The sequence below is a fragment of the Oncorhynchus masou genome, chromosome 32, assembly GCF_036934945.1.
Source record: "Oncorhynchus masou masou isolate Uvic2021 chromosome 32, UVic_Omas_1.1, whole genome shotgun sequence".
Classification (NCBI taxonomy): Eukaryota; Metazoa; Chordata; class Actinopteri; order Salmoniformes; family Salmonidae; genus Oncorhynchus; species Oncorhynchus masou.
Window position 1 is genome coordinate 74,573,753 of NC_088243.1, and position 23,434 is coordinate 74,597,186.

Genomic DNA, 23,434 nt, shown 5'->3' on the forward strand with positions numbered 1-23,434 from the left:
TTGACCCCACGGGGTGAGATCTTGCGTGGAGCCCCAGATCGAGGGAGATTATCAATGTCTTCCATTTCTTAATAATTGCTCCCACAGTTGATTTCTTCAAACCAAGCTGCTTACCTATTGCAGATTCAGTCTTCCCAGCCTGGTGCAGGTCTACAATTTTGTTTCTGGTGTCCTTTGACAGCTCTTTGGTCTTGGCAATAGTGGAGTTTGGAGTGTGACTGTTTGAGGTTGTGGACAGGTGTCTTTTATACTGATAATAAGTTCAAACAGGTGCCATTAATACAGGTAACGAGTGGAGGACAGAGGAGCCTCTTAAAGAAGAAGTTACGGGTCTGTGAGAGCCAGAAATCTTGCTTTTTTGTAGGTGACCAAATACTTATTTTCCACCATAATTTGCAAATAAATTAATTAAAAATCCTACAGTGTGATTTTTCTGGATTTTTTCCCCCTCATTTGTCTGTCATAGTTGAAGTGTACCTATGATGAAAATTACAGGCCACTCTCATCTTTTTTGTGGGAGAACTTGCACAATTGGTGGCTGACTAAATACATTTTTGCCCCACTGTACTTTGATAAATATATCTGTACACACAGGAAATGTAATTGACTTAGTGTAGTTTAGCTGTTTTTATGTGAAACCATCCTCCCATCACCTTAGAATAGAACGAGTAATGTCTATGAAATATATCTGTAGTAGTCAGGAAATTTCATTTTGTAAGAAAAAACACTAGAACTTTATTTGAAGCGGCAATTTATTTTCAGATACATTTAGCATATGGAAATGTTGTGTACTTCATAGCAATAAGGACCGAGGCGGCCAGAGTACCTTAGTCCTATTATAAATACGTTTTTTTGTGTATTTCCTGTGGTATATTGTCTGATATACACATGACTGAAATGCTGTTTCAGCCAATCAGCATCCAGGACGCAAAATAGACAATTTATAATGTTGTATAATCACCTTTCGGTTTAAAAATATGAAGTCTGAAAATAGAAGGAAATTCACATGAGAAATAACAGAGACAGGTTGCTTAAGATTCAAACCTTCTCAAACAGCCTAAGACAGAGATGTTCCACCATTTATGTGATTTATACTGTATGTTAAGAATTGTGAGGAAAGGCAACACTTTATATTAAGACCTGGGAACGAAGGCAACACTGCTGACCTGGGAAGGAAGGTAACACTGTATATTAAGAACTTGGAGAGAAGTCAACACAAACACTGACTGCTATGATTCTCAATCTTTAACACTGCTGCTATCTCTTGGTAAGAGGAGGCATGACATATTGAAGAGGAAATTGTTCATTGATAATATTCAGATCGTGACAGAAAGAGTGTAAAAAGAGTTTGATGACGATATCAACACTATATGATAATGGTACATGAACAATTTCAGCATAATCCTAATACAACAACACTTTTACCACTAGTTATTACCTATTATGTGGCGGCAGGGTAGCCTAGTGGTTAGAGCGTTGGACTAAATCTGTTGTTCTTCCCCTGAACAGGCAGTTAACCCACTGTTCCCAGGCTGTCATTGAAAATAAGAATTTGTTCTTAACTGACCTGCCTGGTTAAATAAAGGTAAAATAAAAAAAATAAAAAAATGATAACAAGCAACAGCAATGAGCTTCAGCAAAGAAGTATGTCACACATACTGTAAATCACACTCTTCTGACTGAAACGTAATTGTAGAAACAATGGCAACAAAATGTAAGATCTATTTGCTGGAAGTTTAGCATTGAACTAGTCAGTTTCAGTCCCATCCAAAGCTTTTCACATCAGAGTAGACACTCTCTCCGCCCATCGCGTCGCTCTTGGCCTCGGTTGGAGTTGCGTTTTGAGGGAAAGTCAGAGCAGAGTACTGCAGCATGTCCTCACCGTTTCCCTGAGAAGAAAAATAACACATTACCGAGACAAACAATTAGAACATCTATATTAAATCTAAGATTTATCTGAATAATACTTTATCCTGCACATGATGATGATCTATACGGATTTATACTGATCTATTATCTATACTTATGCCTTGGTCTTAGCTACTGCCAAAATGTAATGTCTATTGAATAGTTGTGATGATTGCATGGCCTGATAGTAGTTAATTATAATTCAGATAAAATAATTCCATACCTGACCACTTTGCTGATCAGAACTGGGAACTTCACCACCGGATTGAAGTGGAATGGTTCCTGCTTCAGTAAGAATACATCAAATTACTAGCTTTGATCAGTTCATTTCCATTTCTGATCAAAGAAGCAAGTATTTATCTCATTTAAGGCAGGGTGAACAAAACCTACAGAAAACAACTACAGAAGTATGCAATGTAATCATATGCCAAATTACAGGAAACACATTAATATAATGTGATTTAAATAATTTTACCCATGGGTATGTCCACATACTTACAGCCATTAATCTGATTATTTAATACCAAACTAAAAAGCGAAAACATATATACAAATCAACCAAATGCTTCTCAGATAAAATAATTATAATCACAATTGATTTACCATTACAACAGTCACAGATTGTTTTATTATTCCTTGTGTACATGAGGTAGATTATCAGAACGATACACATTAACACTGCTTCCCCGAGGATGAATGTTACTGGAATCAGCACATTCCTTCTGGGGTTTTCTGTTCACAAGGAAGACAAGAAAGCAGTCAAAAGTTAATCCCATCATCATATGGAATGCATAATCAGAAATACTGAAAATCTAGTGTTCTTCACAAAAATGTCATTATATACTGTATATCAAGATAGTGAATGACTGTTCAACTGGGCCAAACATGTTAGCTGATATTGAATAAGTATCAGTTACCCTTCATCACCTACCGGTATCCAATTTTGTTCCATTACAATGTAGAGTCACAGAGTCTCCTGGTGGGCCTGGGTCAGACACTGATTTGGACTGTGAGCCTTACAAATACATTTGTTTTTAATTCATTCCAAATGTAAAGGTATTTCAATCCAATATCTTCCTATCAACAATGCTTTTTGTGAAGTGGGAAAAAGCAACAAAGATACTTTTCAAAAAGACAAAATTAAAAAAGCATTAGTTTCAATTATTGTTATTATAGACAGGACTCAATAGTCTTACTATGTGCTTAAGAAAACTTAAAGAACACAAGTTGAAGTCATATAATCAAATGAGTTAACTAGCGGTTCTTAACTAGCAAAAAAATAAATCATAATTTCCATGGACAATAACAAGTGATGCATTTCCAAATTTCACTTTATCTATAGTATATAGCTGAATAAATTAGCTTTTCCTCTGAAACGAGCACATTCAATTATTTTAGCTCATGTATTACATTGAAATGCTGAGGAGTTGTAAACCGTTCCTTGTATGTCACATCACTTGAACTTGTATTGTACATTGCAATGACTTCAGTGTACTTTCTAATAACATGTTTAAACCAGAAGATGGATAGCAACTGTTCAGTTAGTTGGTCAAAAGCTTCCCAAGCTTAACGGTCACTGTATGGAGATGGTCAGTGACAAAATCTGTTGGAGAAACATAAAATACTACACTTGTGGAACTTAACTGAAAATGAGTTAATTATTTATAAACACAACAATAATGAAAATTAGAAATGACAATTGGGCCATACTTACATACTGTGTTGACCAAAAGGATAAATACACAGGGTTGGATCATCTTTGCATCTTCAGACTACTAAAAAAACAATACACAGGGCTGGATCACTTCTGCAGCTAATAAAGAAAGCCCCATTTGAATAGTTTTGCTGTACTAAAGAGAGGTTGGCTAAACTTATTAGACATTTTGATTGGTTGTCAGGTTAGATGGTCTGTGAAAGGCCAACGTCATCCACAAAACATACTGCTATATTGGGCTCAGAAATGTTATGCAAGTTGGTTGATATGAAGCACCTTTTAGTCATATGTTTGGACCTTTTATAGGCCCAGTTTGTGGCTAGTGAAGAGAACAATCCATGGAACACATAAAACATGACAGAGATTTAATTTCATTATCAACTACAATGTGTCACATTCACATAGTCATTATTGTCACTAACATCTATAGGACAGTCACATGGCTAACATTTATAGTTCTAGCGTTCACTGCAGGTTCAATATTTTCTATTTAGATTCAGGAGACTTTTTGTCATCTTGTCCGAGATGTCGTTTTTAGAGTATAAATATACTATGTGGTTGTGTGTTCAGAGATGGACAGATATGTGGAGGGCAGGTTTACCAGACCACAGACAGCAGCTAAAAAGTGAGACACTCTAACTACAAAGTTCAGATAAATGTGTGCAAAGTTCACACTACCATTGTTGTTTACACTTTACGGTTAAAACCTTGTTTTGCTTGTCAGAAGAAACTGAAACTATTTTGCAAACAGGGTAACCTTTGGCATAACAAATATTGGATAAACAAGATGGTTGATTTCACTGAAGAGCCTGTGTGAAATACATGTTTTATACAGCAAAATACATGTCTTACAATAGCTACATTGTCTGTTGTGTTCACAGGTAGATTATGAGGTAATTCGACACAGGATCTAATGTAGAGTCAAGCTGTATCCAGGCCGTGATTGGGAGTCCCATAGGGCGGCCCACAATTGGCCCAACGACGTCCGGGTTCAGCCGGTGTAGGCTGTACTTGTAAATAAGAATTTGTTCTTAACTGACTTGCCTAGTTAAATAAAGGTTAAATAATGATGAATAAATAAAAGCTGGCAATGCTACACATTGTTGGTAATAAATCGTCAGTGACTATTTGAAGATGTGAAACATGACTTATTCCTCATTAGCAGAACATCACTGCCATCATGTGGCTACAGAATGAACAGAATATAATCTAAGTGTTGTCACTAGTTACCACAGCCACCAAGTCAAAATGAAAGACCCAGAAAATGGAATCAAGTACAGCAGAAATGATATTTTCCTGAAATCGAAACAACTACTACAAGGGAAGAAACATGCAGTAAAATAAATAAATCAATGGAACAAGAGTTTGAGGAAGAGGTCATGGTAGGGGCCACCACAGAACACATCTATTAACAGCAACACAAATCTACCTGGGATGTGTACTTTTATACTTTATGGTTGAAGTGGTTGGTTGAATTGTTTGGATGATAACAATGTTGACTTATGCTTTTGATTTAAGTTTATAAAAATAAGAAATTGTGAAATATAGTATAGAAATTGTGAAATAGTTGTTATTGTTGTTGTTGTTTTAGTAGTAGTAGCAGCAGCAGTATTTGTAGTAGTAATGGTAGTAGTAAAAGCAGTAGTAGATTTGATTTGCTATTTGCAGTCATAGGTTGAATTGCACACCCATTTACAATCATATAATATCAAAACTGAAATCCCAAACTAGCACAATATTTTAAATATAATAAAATAAAATATGTAATACACACCGCAGTCATTTTACAACTACAAGGTATGGGTTGGCAGTTTTAAAAAATACATTAGGTAGGCACCTGGTGCATACATTTCTTAGGCACCTAGTGAGCGCATTGATCAGTTTAGTGAAGTATGGAATGGGAGAGTTCAGTAAATTAGTTAATAGACCAATAAGAGAGTTCTCAACCTATCTGCCAATAACAGCTCGTCTTTTGTTATTATCTCCCAACTCAGACAACTCCCAGACAGTCCTAGGTAAATTCTTGCTTGAGAAATGGCCCTTTACTAAGAAGATATTTATGTTTCTTTTTTTGGATTGAAAAACAATCACAGTAGGATACTTGTTACCCAGAAATGATTTGATATTGAGATTAAAACAGCTGCATTGGACCTTTTAAGCAATGTGAGGGTAGTTTTCTATTAGATTTTCAAAGTGTCAGTCAGAGACATTTGATAATAAGATGGTTATAAATCCACAAATATGAATAGATTTAGACAAATACCTTAAAAGACCATGTTTTCAAGAATTTGGTGATAAAATATTGAAGCCCATTCAAAACAGTATGGGACTTGATGCAGGAAGTATGTGGAAAACCCTTCAAGTAAATGGATTCGGCTATTTCAACCACACCAGTTGCTGACAGGTGTATAAAATCAAGCACACAGCCACGCAATCTCCATACACAGTAAGAAGTCGCTCCATACACTGCCAGGAAGCAGTTGTAAATGAGAACTTGTTCTCAACTAGCCTACCTGGTTAAATAAAGTTCAAATAAAAACACAAACATTGGCAGTTGAATGGCCCGTACTGAAGAGCTCAGTGACATTCAACGTGGCACCGTCATAGGACGCCACCTTTCCACCATGTTAGTTTGTCAAATTTCTGCCCTGCTAGAGCTGCCCCGGCCAACTGTAAGTGCTGTTATTGTGAAGTTGAAACATCTAGGAGCATCAACAGACGGAAGTGAAAGGCCACCAAGCTCACAGAGCTGGACCGCCCAGTGCTGAAGCGCTTAGTGAGTAAAAATAGTTTGTCCTCGGTTGCAACACTCACTACCGAGTTCTAAACTGCCTCTGGATACAAAGTCAGCACAATAACTGTTCATTGGGAACTTCATGAAATGGGTTTCCATAGCCGAGCAACCGCACACAGATCACTGTGCACAATGCTAATCGTCCGCTGGAGTGGTGGACATCTGGAGTAATGATCACACTTCACCATCTGCCAGTCCAGAAGATGAATCTGGGTTTGAACGGATGCCAGGATAACGCTACCTGCCCAAATGCATAGTGCCAACCGTAACATTTGGTGGAGGAGGAATAATGGTCTGGGGCTGTTTTTCATTGTTCGGGCTAGGCCCATTAGTTACAGTGAAGGGAAATGTTAATGCTACTGCATACAATGACATTCTAGACAATTCTATGGTTCCAACTCCGTTGCAACAGTTTGTGGAAAGCGCTTTTCTGTTTCAGCATGACAATACCCCCATGCACAAAGTGAGGTCCATACAGAAATGGTTTGTCGAGATTGTTGTGGAAGAACTTGACTTGCATGCACAGAGCCCTGGCCTCAACTCCATCGAACACCTTTGGGATGAATTGGAACGCCGACTGTGAGCCAGGCCTAATCCCCCAACATCAGTTTCCGACCTTAATAATGCTCTTGTGCCTGAATGGAAGCAAGTCCCCGCAGCAATGTTCCAACATCTAGTGGAAAGTCTTCCCAGAAGAGTGGAGCAGCCAAGGGGGGACCAACTCCACATTAATGCCCATGATTTTGGAATTAGATTTTTGATGAGATGTGTCCACATACCTTTGGCTATGTAGTGTACGTTACTACTTTATCTTTCACTAAATGCGTATGTATACCCGCAGCATTTCATAGTAAATGTATTGTCCTTGCCTCAAAATGTGGGATATTTAGCTTCACAATTGTGAAATATTTTGCTGTAAAGGTAACACTGTTTTGTGTCTCAATCATTGGATTGTCCGGTTTTTCTTCAACACCTTCAACACCCGAAGTAGTGAATATATATTAAATCATACGGTATTACATTTTTGGCTTGGACCTCCAGCTTTATAGGCTAGTCTGACTCTTGAGGTCTTTCCATTCCAAATGTTGTTCTAGAGCAGGTCATTTGTTTAATTTAAAACGTTCGATGGAATTGAAACTGGTAAGGCCCGGAATATATACATCAAACTTGCTAATATATTCATTTTGATTATGTTGACCCTACCTTACATAGAAATAGGGAGAGATCTCCATCTCTGAACATCAGATTCAATATAATCTATTAAAGGAAAATAATTGATTTTATATGCCTCCTCCAGATTTCAAGATATCAGTACACCAAGGTTTTTATTGTGTCTTTGTTCATTTCCACTTAAATTTACTTTCCATAGAAATTTAAGTTCTCACTCAATTCACTTTGAATCCTGCTACTGCACAATATGTGTCCAGCAGTAGTGAAAATAAGTGACAGAGCATGTTCTGGTTCTGATAAATACATGAAAATGTCATCTGAATACAATATCAAATGTTGATCTCCACCAATCTCTGTGCCTCGTATTGAGCCATGAGTTCTAATTATTGATCCCTGTCTTGTCCCTTTTGAAAACTTAAATGATTCAGAGATCTGTCCATTGTTCATATAGATACTTCAGGGGATGTGTATAACAGCTCAATCCAGGAAATAAATACGGGACCAAAACCAAACTTTTTTTAAGACAGCCACCAAATATGCCCATTTTACCCTATCGAATGGATTTTCAGCATTTTTTTAACCTTTATTTAACTAGGCAAGTCAGTTAAGAACAAATTCTTATTTTCAATGACGGCCTAGGAACAGTGGGTCAACTGTCTGTTCAGGGGCAGAACAACAGATTGGTACCTTGTCAGCTAGGGGGTCTGAACTTGCAACCTTCCGGTTACTCGTCCAACGCTCTAACCACTAGGCTACCCTGCCATATCTGTTGATACTGCCACTTTGGGAGTGTTCCAGTTCTTTGTATGATGGATTATATTGAAAAAACTGAGGAGATTGTCTGTCCTGTTCCATATAAACCTTGTTTGATCTGAGTGAATGAACGTTTGTATTACTGTTTATATGCGAAATCTTGTTTTTATGTAGGCTAAATATAGCCAAACATAGTGACTGGGGAAGTTAATTTCTCTATAGAGCTGCTGTGAGAATAAGTAACATAGGCTTTAGTAATATTGGGAAAAAAGTGTCTATAAAATTCTGCTGTAATCCATCATTACCAGGAGATTTCCCATTTTGTAGATTATTGATGGCTTCCAACAATTCACCTGGGGTAATGTTTCTATCCATATTCATTTTCTATGGTTCACTTCTAAATGGTAAAATGGCCCTACTAATGCTGCAATATGTAACTTTTAGGTGACCTGACCAAATTCACATGGAAATAGATCTGTCATTCTCATTGAAAGAAAGTTTAAGATTTGCTCTATGTGCGCTATTTCCAGTGGCGACCCCTCATTCAGGTCAGGTGGGGCAGAGCCCATATAGCACCAGTCAGAAGTTTGAACATGCCTACTCATTCAAGGGTTTTTCAAAATTTTTACTATTTTCTACATTGTAGAATAATTGTGAACACATCAACACTATGAATGAACACATATGGAATCATGTTGTAACCAAAACAGTGATAAACAAATCAAAATATATTTTATATTTGAGATTCTTCAAAGTAGTCACCCTTTGCATTGATGACAGCATTGCACACTATTGGCATTCTCTCAACCAGCTTCACCTGGAATGGTTTTCCAACAGTCTTGAAGGAGTTCCCACATATGTTGAGCACATGTTGGCTGATTTTCCTTCACTCATTCACATGCAACACCATGGGTCAGAAAAGATTGAATACATTTTCCATGTTGTCAAACCAGCATGATTTCTGCCGCATTGAAAACTACTGGAAACTTGGAACTGGGAAATCAGTTCCACAACTTGGAACTGTAACAATCCGGGTGTCGTGGGTGTGGAGTCAAAGGCAGGAGACAGAGAGTACAATGCTGTGCTCTTTAATGCACTAAACGCACCTCAGGGTGCTAACAATGATCACGGCCCCAAAACACAGGGAATGTCAAAATGACGATTCAAAAAAGGCACGACTAGGAACTAACACGTTCCTCTGATACAGAGCAGAAGGTTACAAAGAATAATCCCGCACAACAACCAGGCGGGCCGGCTGTCTAATAAAGACAAACTAATCATACACACAGGTGCTACCAATAAACATACAAGGAGGGGGAGAAAAGACAATCAGTGGCAGCTAATAGGCCGGTGACGACGACCGCCGAGCGCCACCCGACCGGGAAGGGAAACCACCCTCAGTCGGACTCGTGACAGGAACTCACAAAAAATAGCTCTGACTGGGAAAATACACTTTGAATCGTCATCCAACTCGGAATTGCAGGCCTATTCCTAGAACTCCGACCTGAAGATCACTGACGTCATGATTCAACCTTTTTTTTCTTTCCCCCACTTGTCTTGAAAGCACCACAAATCCAGAGAATGCCAGTCCTTGATGACAAAGTTTCATGACATCATTTCCCGACAAGGACCCCAGCGCCAACTACTGTTCAAGCGAGCACAGGACAGATGTGAGTCCAAAAACTTATTGTATGCTGTTGCATAAATTATGTAATATGCCAGGGAGATATGTATACTGTAGCTAAGAAAGTAACGCTAAGTGTATGTTGTGTAGTAAGCTGTTAGTAGCCCATGTTACTCACCATAATATTTTGGTCCCTATCCACCTCACAACTTAGTCTACTGTTCTGACTTGGTGGTGTACATGTAGCCTATAGCCTGTTTTAGAGAAATGTCATCATCAAATATTGTAAGAGCTTTCATTTATCCTACAGTTCCGACACGGTGTATTTACACAAGTGCGTATATTTATACTCTCCTACTAGGATGAATCAACTAATTGCACATCTAGACAGCCAATCCATCTCTGTTGCTAAGTCAGGAAATTAATTGGTTCCTTCAATTGGTGTAGTCATGGTCCTGCCTCCTATGTGAACATCATAGCACTGTTCCTTCTCACTTCATCTGACCTGAACTCAGTCCGAATTTCTCACTCCCCCCTACTTCATGGCAGTCCTACCTTAAAAACCTCTTAAGGATCGGACACCCCTTTTTTTCAATTTTCCCCTAAAATGACATACCCAAATCTAACTGCCTGTAGCTCAGGACCTGAAGCAAGGATATGCATATTCTTGATGCCATTTGAAAGAAAACACTTTGAAGTTTGTGGAAATGTGAAATGAATGTAGGAGAATATAACACATTAGATTGGTAAAATATAATTCAAAGAAAAAACATGTGTTTTTTTTGTTTTTTTGTACCATCATCTTTCAAATGCAAGAGAAAGGCCATAATGTATTATTCCAGCACAGGCACAATTTAGATTTTGGCCACTAGATGGCAGCAGTGGTTGTGAGCCCATAACTGGTTCAAATATTAGATGAAATGCCACTACTAGAGCTATATGACTCAGTTGATAGAGCATGTCAAGTTGGCCTAATGCCTTTTGGTGGTGTACCACTCATTCTTGATACACTGTTGAGCGACAAAAAACCCAGCAGCGTTGTCATTCTTTAACATGTCTCCCTTCATCTACACTGAATGAAGTGAATTTAACAAGTGACATCAATAAGGGATCATAGTTTTCACCTGGATTCACTTGGTCAGTCTATGTCATAGAAAGAGCAGGCATTCTTAATGTTTTGCATACTCAGTGTATATCCTCTTCCTAATATGTCTAAAATATTAAACCACAACACCAAAGAGATAGGTCTATGTTAACTGTGGAGATAAAAACATCCAACTGGAAGACAATACTCCTATTACTCTCACGTCCACAACTCATATCTAAGAATGTACTTTTTTATTGTACATTTTCTTTAATTGACTGTGTTTCTAAATGTAAATAGCTTCATAGAATAATTACGGACCATAGTCCATTGTCCTTCGAATTAAAGCTCACACCTGCTATGTAAATAGCAAAGACATGGTGATTCAACACAATATTACTTGAAGATAAGGAGTTTACCTTCAATTTCAACAAAAATATAGATATGTTTTTAGAAATAAATGTAGATGATGAAGTATGCCCAACTAATGCATATATGAGAGGTTGTATCATGTCTTACTCTTCACATAAGAAAAAGAATACCCATAAATACATAGAAATACCAGAAAAGAAAATCCACGACCTAGAAATTTAGATAGAAAGGCTAACACCCTTCAACTGTTGAACACTTTCAAGCTTGAATAAAACACAATAAACACCCGATCTGTAGAGATTTCTGGCATGAAATCCAAGCAACAAAATGTTGTGCAAGGTGAAAGTGTAGGGAAAATGCTTGCTTTGAAAATTAAGAAAGAGAAACATACCATCCAAAGATTTCAAACCCCAGATGGTAGCATAACAATGGATCCTTTTTAAAAACATTTTATCATTAACTGTATCAAACCTTAAACAAAAGTTCAAAGGAGGATATAGACAATTTCCTTAACGATGCACTTCGATGAAATCACTCTGACATTTCCAGTTTGCTAAAATTTGAATAGTTCGCATAATTTCAGTTCATGTAACAAAACAAGCAAATATGGTGTAGAGAATCATTGTACCATCTAAAACGCTGTGAAATGTGTATTCTTTAGCTGCTTAAAGTTGGTGTACAAAATTGAAAGCAAAAGATGAAAAAAACGAATTTAAGATCGGGAAGCATAGAAATAGTGTCACAATCGCCGTCGTCGTGGAAATGACCGGACCAAGGTGCATACATTTCTTTATTTGATAAATGTTGCCAACAAAACAAAGAACAAGGAAATGACCGTGAAGCTTACTTTGGCTATAATACCACTAACAAAGACAACTACCCACAAATACAAAAGGAAAAAAGACTGCCTAAGTATGATTCTCAATCAGAGACAACGATAGACAGCGGTCCCTGATTGAGAACCATACCCGGCCAAAACATAGAAGCAAAGAACATAGAGTTTCTATGAACCCTCGTCGCCGACCCCGGACTGGGGACCCTCGCCGCAGGCCCCGGACTGGGGACTCTCGTTACAGGCCCCGGACTGGGGACCCTCGTTGCAGGCCCCGGAATGGGGACCCTCGCTGCAGGCCCCGGACTGGGAACCATCACTGGAGGCTCCGGACTGCAGCTTTGTGCCATGGATCATCACTGGAGGATTTGTGCCATGGATCATCACTTGGAGACTACACTAGGCTGTGGAGGCGTACTGGAGATCTCAAGCGTAGAGCCGGCACAACCCTTCCTGGCTGGATGGTTACTTTCGCCCGACAAATGATGGGGCAATGGCACAGGACGCACTGGGCTGTGGAATCACCGGAGACACAGTGCGCAGAGCCGGCGCAGGATATCCTGCATCGAAGACATGCAGTGGAGGCCAGGCGCGCTGAGCCGGTACCATCCATCCTGGCTGGATGCCCACTCTTGCCTGTCCAATGCGGGGAGCTGGAATGTAGGGCACTGGGCTGTGCACACGCACTGGAGACACCGTGCGCTTTATCGCATAACACGGTGCCTGACCAGTACCTCGCTCCTTGCTGTGAGCACGGGGAGTTAGCTTCGCCAACCTCCCCGTGTGCCTCCCCGTGTGCCTCCCCGTGTGCCTCCCCCAAAATCTTTTTTTGGAGTGGCTTCCCGATCTTCCTTGCCAACCTTGGCATTATGTAACGCTGGTCCCCTTGACTAGCTGCTTCCGCCTTCCTCGCTGCTTCCACATGCTCCCACGGCAGCGATCCTTTCCAGCCAGGATCTCCTCCCACGTCCAGGATCCTTTTCCTGGCCACGCCGCTTGGTTTGTTTGTGGTGGGTAGTTCTGTCACAATCGCCATCGTCGTGGAAATGACCGGACCAAGGTGCAGCATTGTGAGCGTACATTTCTTTATTTGATAAATGTTGCCAACAAAACCAAGAACAAGGAAACAACTGTGAAGCTTACTTTGGCTATAATGCCACTAACAAAGACAACTACCCACAAATAGAAAAGCACAAAACATAGAAACAAAGAACATAGAGTTTCCCACCCGAGTCACACCCTGACCAACCAAACATAGAGAATAAAAAGGTCTCTACGGTCAGGGCGTGACAAATCGCCAGTGGCAATTTTAGCATGTCAATCTTGGTAGGGCAAACTCCCCCAACTTGTTTTATATGCAATCCAGCAAAGCCACTACATAACAAAACACTAAACAATACATTTGGCTCCCAAGTCGCTCAGTGGTCTAAGGTACTGCATCTCAGTGCTAGAAGCATCACTACAGACAACATGGTTTGAATCCAGGCTGTATCACACCTGGCTGTGATTGGGAGTCCCATAGGGTGGCGCACAATTGGCCCAACGTTGTCTGGATTTGGCTGGTGTAGTCTGTCATTGTAAGTAATAATTTGTTCTTAAGGCCAATATTCATTCATTTTCAGGTATTGGCATTCCAGACAGCACTGTGTTTGATGGAGAGAGTTGACTGTTCATTTTTAAAGTGACAGTTCTGTGGTGTGACTCATGACCCATTCAGCTGCGATGGTCAACACACCACCTGATTTAAGACGTCTCAATCAAATGTCAACTCCCTCTGTTGGGGCAGCAGGTAGCCTAGTGGTTAGAGTGTTGGGCCAGTAACCAAAAGGTTGGTGGATTGAATCCCTGAGCTGACAAGATAAAAATCTGTCCTTCTGCCCATGAACAAGGAAGTTAACCCACTGTTCCCCAGTAGGCCATCATTGTAAATAAGAATTTGTTCTTAACTGACTTGCATGGTTAATTAATAATAATTAAAGACAAGCTGCTGTACCAATCAAACTCAGTTATGAAAATGCTATTCAGAAATACTGATATCCATAGTTAATTGAATTCAAATATTCTCTTCATAAGCCTGCTTTCTGCTTCTAATTTGCCTTAGACAGATAACTGTAACACCAAGTAAACCTTGAGATAAACACTAGTTCACTTTGGATTCGTGAAGAATATAACTTGTTTTTTGGATCCTACAAGTTGATTGATTGATAGCAGGGAGTTATTCACCACAATCTCCTGAGTAATGCCTGTTAACAGAATTATCAACGCACTGTCCCAAAGCCCAGCCAGGGAATTCATAAATCTCCCCCCCTTGGAAAAAAGCAGCTAGACATTATTTCCCCATAGTTCTAACCAAGCATTTTGTTTGCAACACTTGGTGTTTGTCTAAACTTTGCTGTCTGCCTTTCCAAGCTATCCAGCAATGTTGATTTTGTTTTGCGATCTCTGCAGTGCCATAGAGAATGAACATTTCCGGACAAGACTGGCAGCTTCTCTGAGCCAGACAAATTCATTTATCAGGATCATCATAATGTATTTATTCAAAGAAATGGCAATATATATATTTTTTTAAACATATGAAAATCTTTTCAGCTACTTGATGCAAATGTGTGTTAGCTAGCAAAGGGGAAGTAGCTAGCCTCCATAGCAACCTTTTTTTGCTTAGAATGACAAGGCCAATAGAATCTGTCGTTGTGCCCTTGAGCAAAGCACTTAACCCTAGTTTGCTCCAGGGGTGTAGTACTACTATGGCTGATCCTGTAAAACAACGCATTTCACTGCACCTATCTGGTGTATGTGACAATAAAATCAAATCAAATAAAATCTAATCTAATTTATTTATATAGCCCTTCGTACATCAGCTGATATCTCAAAGTGCCGTACAGAAACACAGCCTAAAACCCCAAACAGCAAGCAATGCAGGTGTAGAATCACGGTGGCTAGGAAACACTCCCTAGAAAGGCCAAAACCTAGGAAGAAACCTAGAGAGGAACCAGGCTATGTGGGGTGGCCAGTCCTCTTCTGGCTGTGCCGGGTGGAGATTATAACAAAACATGCCCAAGATGTTCAAATGTTCATAAATGACCAGCATGGTCGAATAATAATCAGGCAGAACAGTTGAAACTGGAGCAGCAGCACGGTCAGGTGGACTGGGGACAGCAAGGAGTCATCATGTCAGGTAGTCCTGGGGCATGGTCCTAGGGCTCAGGTCCTCCAAGAGAGAAAGAAAGAGAGAATTAGAGAGAGCATATGTGGGGTGGCCAGTCCTCTTCTGGCTGTGCCGGGTGGAGATTGAAACAGAACATGGCCAAGATGATCAAATAAAACATCTTGTTTTTTTATATATCCCTAGTTCTGCCGATAATGTAGAGAGTTGTTTATTGTTTTTCAAATCCCAGATTGTACCTTTAATCCTTAACAGTTAATTTAGTGCTGGAAAAATATTGGTCTAGTGATACAGATCCTAAACCTCCCCTGGCAACATCCTATTCTGTGCTGCCCTTCTCTGTGTTTCCCAGCCATATTGACCAGAGAGCTAGAAAACTAGAGAGGATCCTACCATTCAGCCATATTGGCAAGAGTGTTATAATACTAAAGAGGATGTTCCTATTCAGCCATATTGACCAGAGAGTTAGAACACTAGAGATGATGTACCCATTCATCCATATTGACCAGAAAGTTAGAATACTAGAGATGATGTACCCATTCAGCCGTATTGAACTGAGAGTTAGAATACTAGAGAGGATCCTCCCATTCAGCCATATTGACCAGAGAGTTAGAATACTAGAGAGGATCCTCCCATTCAGCCATATTGACCTGAGAGTTAGAATACTAGAGAGGATCCTCCCGTTCAGCCATATTGACCTGAGAGTTAGAATACTAGAGAGGATCCTCCCATTCAGCCATATTGACCTGAGAGTTAGAATACTAGAGAGGATCCTCCCATTCAGCCGTATTGACCTGAGAGTTAGAATACTAGAGAGGATCCTCCCGTTCAGCCATATTGACCAGAGAGTTAGAATACTAGAGAGGATCCTCCCATTCAGCCGTATTGACCTGAGAGTTAGAATACTAGAGAGGATCCTCCCATTCAGCCATATTGACCAGAGAGTTAGAACACTAGAGAGGATCCTCCCATTCAGCCATATTGACCAGAGTTAGAACACGAGAGAGGATCCTCCCATTCAGCCATATTGACCAGAGAGTTAGAATACTAGAGAGGATCCTCCCATTCAGCCATATTGACCAGAGAGTTAGAATACTAGAGAGGATCCTCCCATTCAGCCATATTGACCTGAAAGTTAGAATACTATGGAGGATGTCCCCGTTCAGCCATATTGACCAGAGAGTTAGAATACTAGAGAGGATCCTCCCATTCAGCCATATTGACCAGAGAGTTAGAATACTAGAGAGGATCCTCCCATTCAGCCATATTGACCTGAGAGTTAGAATACTATGGAGGATGTCCCCGTTCAGCCATATTGACCAGAGAGTTAGAATACTAGAGAGGATCCTCCTATTCAGCCATATTGACCTGAGAGTTAGAACACTACAGAGGATCCTCCCATTCAGCCATATTGACCTGATAGTTAGAATACTAGAGAGGATCCTCCCGTTCAGCCATATTGACCTGAGAGTTAGAATACTAGAGAGGATCCTCCCATTCAACCATATTGACCTGAGAGTTAGAATACTAGAGAGGATCCTCCCGTTCAGCTATATTGACCAGAGATTTAGAATACTATGGAGGATGTCCCCGTTCAGCCATATTGACCTGAGAGTTAGAATACTATGGAGGATGTCCCCGTTCAGCCATATTGACCAGAGAGTTAGAATACTATGGAGGATGTCCCGTTCAGCCATATTGACCTGAGAGTTAGAATACAAGAGAGGATACTCCCATTCAGCCATATTGACCAGAGAGTTAGAATACTATGGAGGATGTCCCCGTTCAGCCATATTGACCAAAGAGTTAGAACACGAGAGAGTATGTTTCCATTCAGCCATATTGACCAGAGAGTTAGAATACTAGAGAGGATCCTCCTATTCAGCCATATTGACCTGAGAGTTAGAACACTACAGAGGATCCTCCCATTCAGCCATATTGACCTGATAGTTAGAATACTAGAGAGGATCCTCCCGTTCAGCCATATTGACCTGAGAGTTAGAATACTAGAGAGGATCCTCCCATTCAACCATATTGACCTGAGAGTTAGAATACTAGAGAGGATCCTCCCGTTCAGCTATATTGACCAGAGATTTAGAATACTATGGAGGATGTCCCCGTTCAGCCATATTGACCTGAGAGTTAGAATACTATGGAGGATGTCCCCGTTCAGCCATATTGACCAGAGAGTTAGAATACAAGAGAGGATACTCCCATTCAGCCATATTGACCAGAGAGTTAGAATACTATGGAGGATGTCCCCGTTCAGCCATATTGACCAAAGAGTTAGAACACGAGAGAGTATGTTTCCATTCAGCCATATTGACCAGAGAGTTAGAATACTAGAGAGGATGTCCCCGTTCAGCCATATTGACCAGAGAGTTAGAATACTATGGAGGATGTCCCCGTTCAGCCATATTGACCAAAGAGTTAGAACACGAGAGAGTATGTTTCCATTCAGCCATATTGACCAGAGAGTTAGAATACTAGAGAGGATCCTCCCATTCAGCCATATTGACCTGAGAGTTAGAATACTAGAGAGGATCCTCCCATTCAGCCATATTGACCTGAGAGTTAGAATACTAGAGAGGATCCTCCCGTTCAGCCGTATTGACCAGAGAGTTAGAATTACTAGAGAGGATCCTCCCATTCAGCCATATTGACCTGAGAGTTAGAATACTAGAGAGGATCCTCCCGTTCAGCCATATTGACCAGAGTTAGAACACGAGAGAGTATGTTTCCATTAGGCCATATTGACCAGAGAGTTAGAATACTAGAGAGGATCCTCCCATTCAGCCATATTGACCAGAGAGTTAGAATACTATGGAGGATCCTCCCATTCAGCCATATTGACCTGAGAGTTAGAATACTATGGAGGATGTCCCCGTTCAGCCATATTGACCTGAGAGTTAGAATACTAGAGAGGATCCTCCCATTCAGCCATATTGACCAGAGAGTTAGAACACTAGAGAGGATCCTCCCATTCAGCCGTATTGACCTGACAGTTAGAATACTAGAGAGGATCCTCCCATTCAGCCATATTGACCAGAGAGTTAGAATACTAGAGAGGATCCTCCCGTTCAGCAGTATTGACCAGAGAGTTAGAATACTATGGAGGATCCTCCCATTCAGCCATATTGACCAGAGAGTTAGAACACTAGAGAGGATCCTCCCATTCAGCCATATTGACCAGAGTTAGAACACGAGAGAGTATGTTTCCATTAGGCCATATTGACCAGAGAGTTAGAATACTAGAGAGGATCCTCCCATTCAGCCATATTGACCAGAGAGTTAGAATACTATGGAGGATCCTCCCATTCAGCCATATTGACCTGAGAGTTAGAATACTATGGAGGATGTCCCCGTTCAGCCATATTGACCAAAGAGTTAGAACACGAGAGAGTATGTTTCCATTCAGCCATATTGACCAGAGAGTTAGAATACTAGAGAGGATGTCCCCGTTCAGCCATATTGACCAGAGAGTTAGAATACTATGGAGGATGTCCCCGTTCAGCCATATTGACCAAAGAGTTAGAACACGAGAGAGTATGTTTCCATTCAGCCATATTGACCAGAGAGTTAGAATACTAGAGAGGATCCTCCCATTCAGCCATATTGACCTGAGAGTTAGAATACTAGAGAGGATCCTCCCATTCAGCCATATTGACCTGAGAGTTAGAATACTAGAGAGGATCCTCCCGTTCAGCCGTATTGACCAGAGAGTTAGAATTACTAGAGAGGATCCTCCCATTCAGCCATATTGACCTGAGAGTTAGAATACTAGAGAGGATCCTCCCGTTCAGCCATATTGACCAGAGTTAGAACACGAGAGAGTATGTTTCCATTAGGCCATATTGACCAGAGAGTTAGAATACTAGAGAGGATCCTCCCATTCAGCCATATTGACCAGAGAGTTAGAATACTATGGAGGATCCTCCCATTCAGCCATATTGACCTGAGAGTTAGAATACTATGGAGGATGTCCCCGTTCAGCCATATTGACCTGAGAGTTAGAATACTAGAGAGGATCCTCCCATTCAGCCATATTGACCAGAGAGTTAGAACACTAGAGAGGATCCTCCCATTCAGCCGTATTGACCTGACAGTTAGAATACTAGAGAGGATCCTCCCATTCAGCCATATTGACCAGAGAGTTAGAATACTAGAGAGGATCCTCCCGTTCAGCAGTATTGACCAGAGAGTTAGAATACTATGGAGGATCCTCCCATTCAGCCATATTGACCAGAGAGTTAGAACACTAGAGAGGATCCTCCCATTCAGCCATATTGACCAGAGTTAGAACACGAGAGAGTATGTTTCCATTAGGCCATATTGACCAGAGAGTTAGAATACTAGAGAGGATCCTCCCATTCAGCCATATTGACCAGAGAGTTAGAATACTATGGAGGATCCTCCCATTCAGCCATATTGACCTGAGAGTTAGAATACTATGGAGGATGTCCCCGTTCAGCCATATTGACCTGAGAGTTAGAATACTAGAGAGGATCCTCCCATTCAGCCATATTGACCAGAGAGTTAGAATACTAGAGAGGATCCTCCCATTCAGCCATATTGACCAGAGAGTTAGAATACTAGAGAGGATCCTCCCATTCAGCCATATTGACCAGAGAGTTAGAATACTAGAGAGGATCCTCCCATTCAGCCATATTGACCTGAGAGTTAGAATACTAGAGAGGATCCTCCCATTCAGCCATATTGACCAGAGTTAGAACACGAGAGAGTATGTTTACATTCAGCCATATTGACCAGAGAGTTAGAATACTAGAGAGGATCCTCCCACTCAGCCATATTGACCAGAGAGTTAGAATACTAGAGAGGATACTCCCATTCAGCCATATTGACCAGAGAGTTAGAATACTAGAGAGGATCCTCCCATTCAGCCATATTGACCAGAGAGTTAGAATACTAGAGAGGATCCTCCCATTCAGCCATATTGACCAGAGAGTTAGAATACTAGAGAGGATCCTCCCATTCAGCCATATTGACCAGAGAGTTAGAATACTAGAGAGGATCCTCCCATTCAGCCATATTGACCAGAGAGTTAGAATACTAGAGAGGATCCTCCCATTCAGCCATATTGACCAGAGAGTTAGAATACTAGAGAGGATCCTCCCATTCAGCCATATTGACCTGAGAGTTAGAATACCAGAGAGGTCCTCCCATTCAGCCATATTGACCAGAGAGTTAGAATACTAGAGAAGATCCTCCCATTCAGCCATATTGACCAGAGAGTTAGAATACTTGAGAGGATCCTCCCATTCAGCCGTATTGACCAGAGAGTTAGAATACTATGGAGGATCCTCCCATTCAGCCATATTGACCAGAGAGTTAGAACACTAGAGAGGATCCTCCCATTCAGCCATATTGACCAGAGTTAGAACACGAGAGAGAATGTTTCCATTAGGCCATATTGACCAGAGAGTTAGAATACTAGAGAGGATCCTCCCATTCAGCCATATTGACCAGAGAGTTAGAATACTATGGAGGATCCTCCCATTCAGTCATATTGACCTGAGAGTTAGAATACTATGGAGGATGTCCCCGTTCAGCCATATTGACCTGAGAGTTAGAATACTAGAGAGGATCCTTCCATTCATCCATATTGACCAGAGAGTTAGAACACTAGAGAGGATCCTCCCATTCAGCCATATTGACAAGAGTTAGAACACGAGAGAGTATGTTTCCATTCAGCCATATTGACCAGATAGTTAGAATACAAGAGAGGATCCTCCCATTCAGCCATATTGACCTGAGAGTTAGAATACTAGAGAGGATCCTCCCGTTCAGCCATATTGACCTGAGAGTTAGAATACTAGAGAGGATTCTCCCATTCAGCCGTATTGAGCTGAGAGTTAGAATACTATGGAGGATGTCCCCGTTCAGCCATATTGACCAAAGAGTTAGAACACGAGAGAGGATCCTCCCGTTCAGCCATATTGACCTGAGAGTTAGAATACTAGAGAGGATCCTCCCGTTCAGCCATATTGACCTGATAGTTAGAATACTAGAGAGGATCCTCCCTTTCAGCCATATTGACCAGAGAGTTAGAATACTAGAGAGGATCCTCCCATTTAGCCATATTGACCTGAGAGTTAGAATACTAGAGAGGATCCTCCCGTTCAGCCATATTGACCAGAGAGTTAGAATACTAGAGATGATCCTCCCGTTCAGCCATATTGACCTGAGAGTTAGAATACTAGAGAGGATCCTCCCGTTCAGCCATATTGACCTGAGAGTTAGAATACTAGAGAGGATTCTCCCATTCAGCCGTATTGAGCTGAGAGTTAGAATACTATGGAGGATGTCCCCGTTCAGCCATATTGACCAAAGAGTTAGAACACGAGAGAGGATCCTCCCGTTCAGCCATATTGACCTGAGAGTTAGAATACTAGAGAGGATCCTCCCGTTCAGCCATATTGACCTGATAGTTAGAATACTAGAGAGGATCCTCCCTTTCAGCCATATTGACCAGAGAGTTAGAATACTAGAGAGGATCCTCCCATTCAGCCATATTGACCTGAGAGTTAGAATACTAGAGAGGATCCTCCCGTTCAGCCATATTGACCAGAGAGTTAGAATACTAGAGATGATCCTCCCGTTCAGCCATATTGACCTGAGAGTTAGAATACTAGAGAGGATCCTCCCGTTCATCCATATTGACCAGAGAGTTAGAATACTAGAGATGGTCCTCCCGTTCAGCCATATTGACCTGAGAGTTAGAATACTAGAGAGGATCCTCCCGTTCAGCCGTATTGACCAGAGAGTTAGAATACTATGGAGGATCCTCCCATTCAGCCATATTGACCAGAGAGTTAGAACACTAGAGAGGATCCTCCCATTCAGCCATATTGACCAGAGTTAGAACACGAGAGAGAATGTTTCCATTAGGCCATATTGACCAGAGAGTTAGAATACTAGAGAGGATCCTCCCATTCAGCCATATTGACCAGAGAGTTAGAATACTATGGAGGATCCTCCCATTCAGCCATATTGACCTGAGAGTTAGAATACTATGGAGGATGTCCCCGTTCAGCCATATTGACCTGAGAGTTAGAATACTAGAGAGGATCCTTCCATTCATCCATATTGACCAGAGAGTTAGAACACTAGAGAGGATCCTCCCATTCAGCCATATTGACAAGAGTTAGAACACGAGAGAGTATGTTTCCATTCAGCCATATTGACCAGATAGTTAGAATACAAGAGAGGATCCTCCCATTCAGCCATATTGACCTGAGAGTTAGAATACTAGAGAGGATCCTCCCGTTCAGCCATATTGACCTGAGAGTTAGAATACTAGAGAGGATTCTCCCATTCAGCCGTATTGAGCTGAGAGTTAGAATACTATGGAGGATGTCCCCGTTCAGCCATATTGACCAAAGAGTTAGAACACGAGAGAGGATCCTCCCGTTCAGCCATATTGACCTGAGAGTTAGAATACTAGAGAGGATCCTCCCGTTCAGCCATATTGACCTGATAGTTAGAATACTAGAGAGGATCCTCCCTTTCAGCCATATTGACCAGAGAGTTAGAATACTAGAGAGGATCCTCCCATTCAGCCATATTGACCTGAGAGTTAGAATACTAGAGAGGATCCTCCCGTTCAGCCATATTGACCAGAGAGTTAGAATACTAGAGATGATCCTCCCGTTCAGCCATATTGACCTGAGAGTTAGAATACTAGAGAGGATCCTCCCGTTCAGCCATATTGACCTGAGAGTTAGAATACTAGAGAGGATTCTCCCATTCAGCCGTATTGAGCTGAGAGTTAGAATACTATGGAGGATGTCCCCGTTCAGCCATATTGACCAAAGAGTTAGAACACGAGAGAGGATCCTCCCGTTCAGCCATATTGACCTGAGAGTTAGAATACTAGAGAGGATCCTCCCGTTCAGCCATATTGACCTGATAGTTAGAATACTAGAGAGGATCCTCCCTTTCAGCCATATTGACCAGAGAGTTAGAATACTAGAGAGGATCCTCCCATTCAGCCATATTG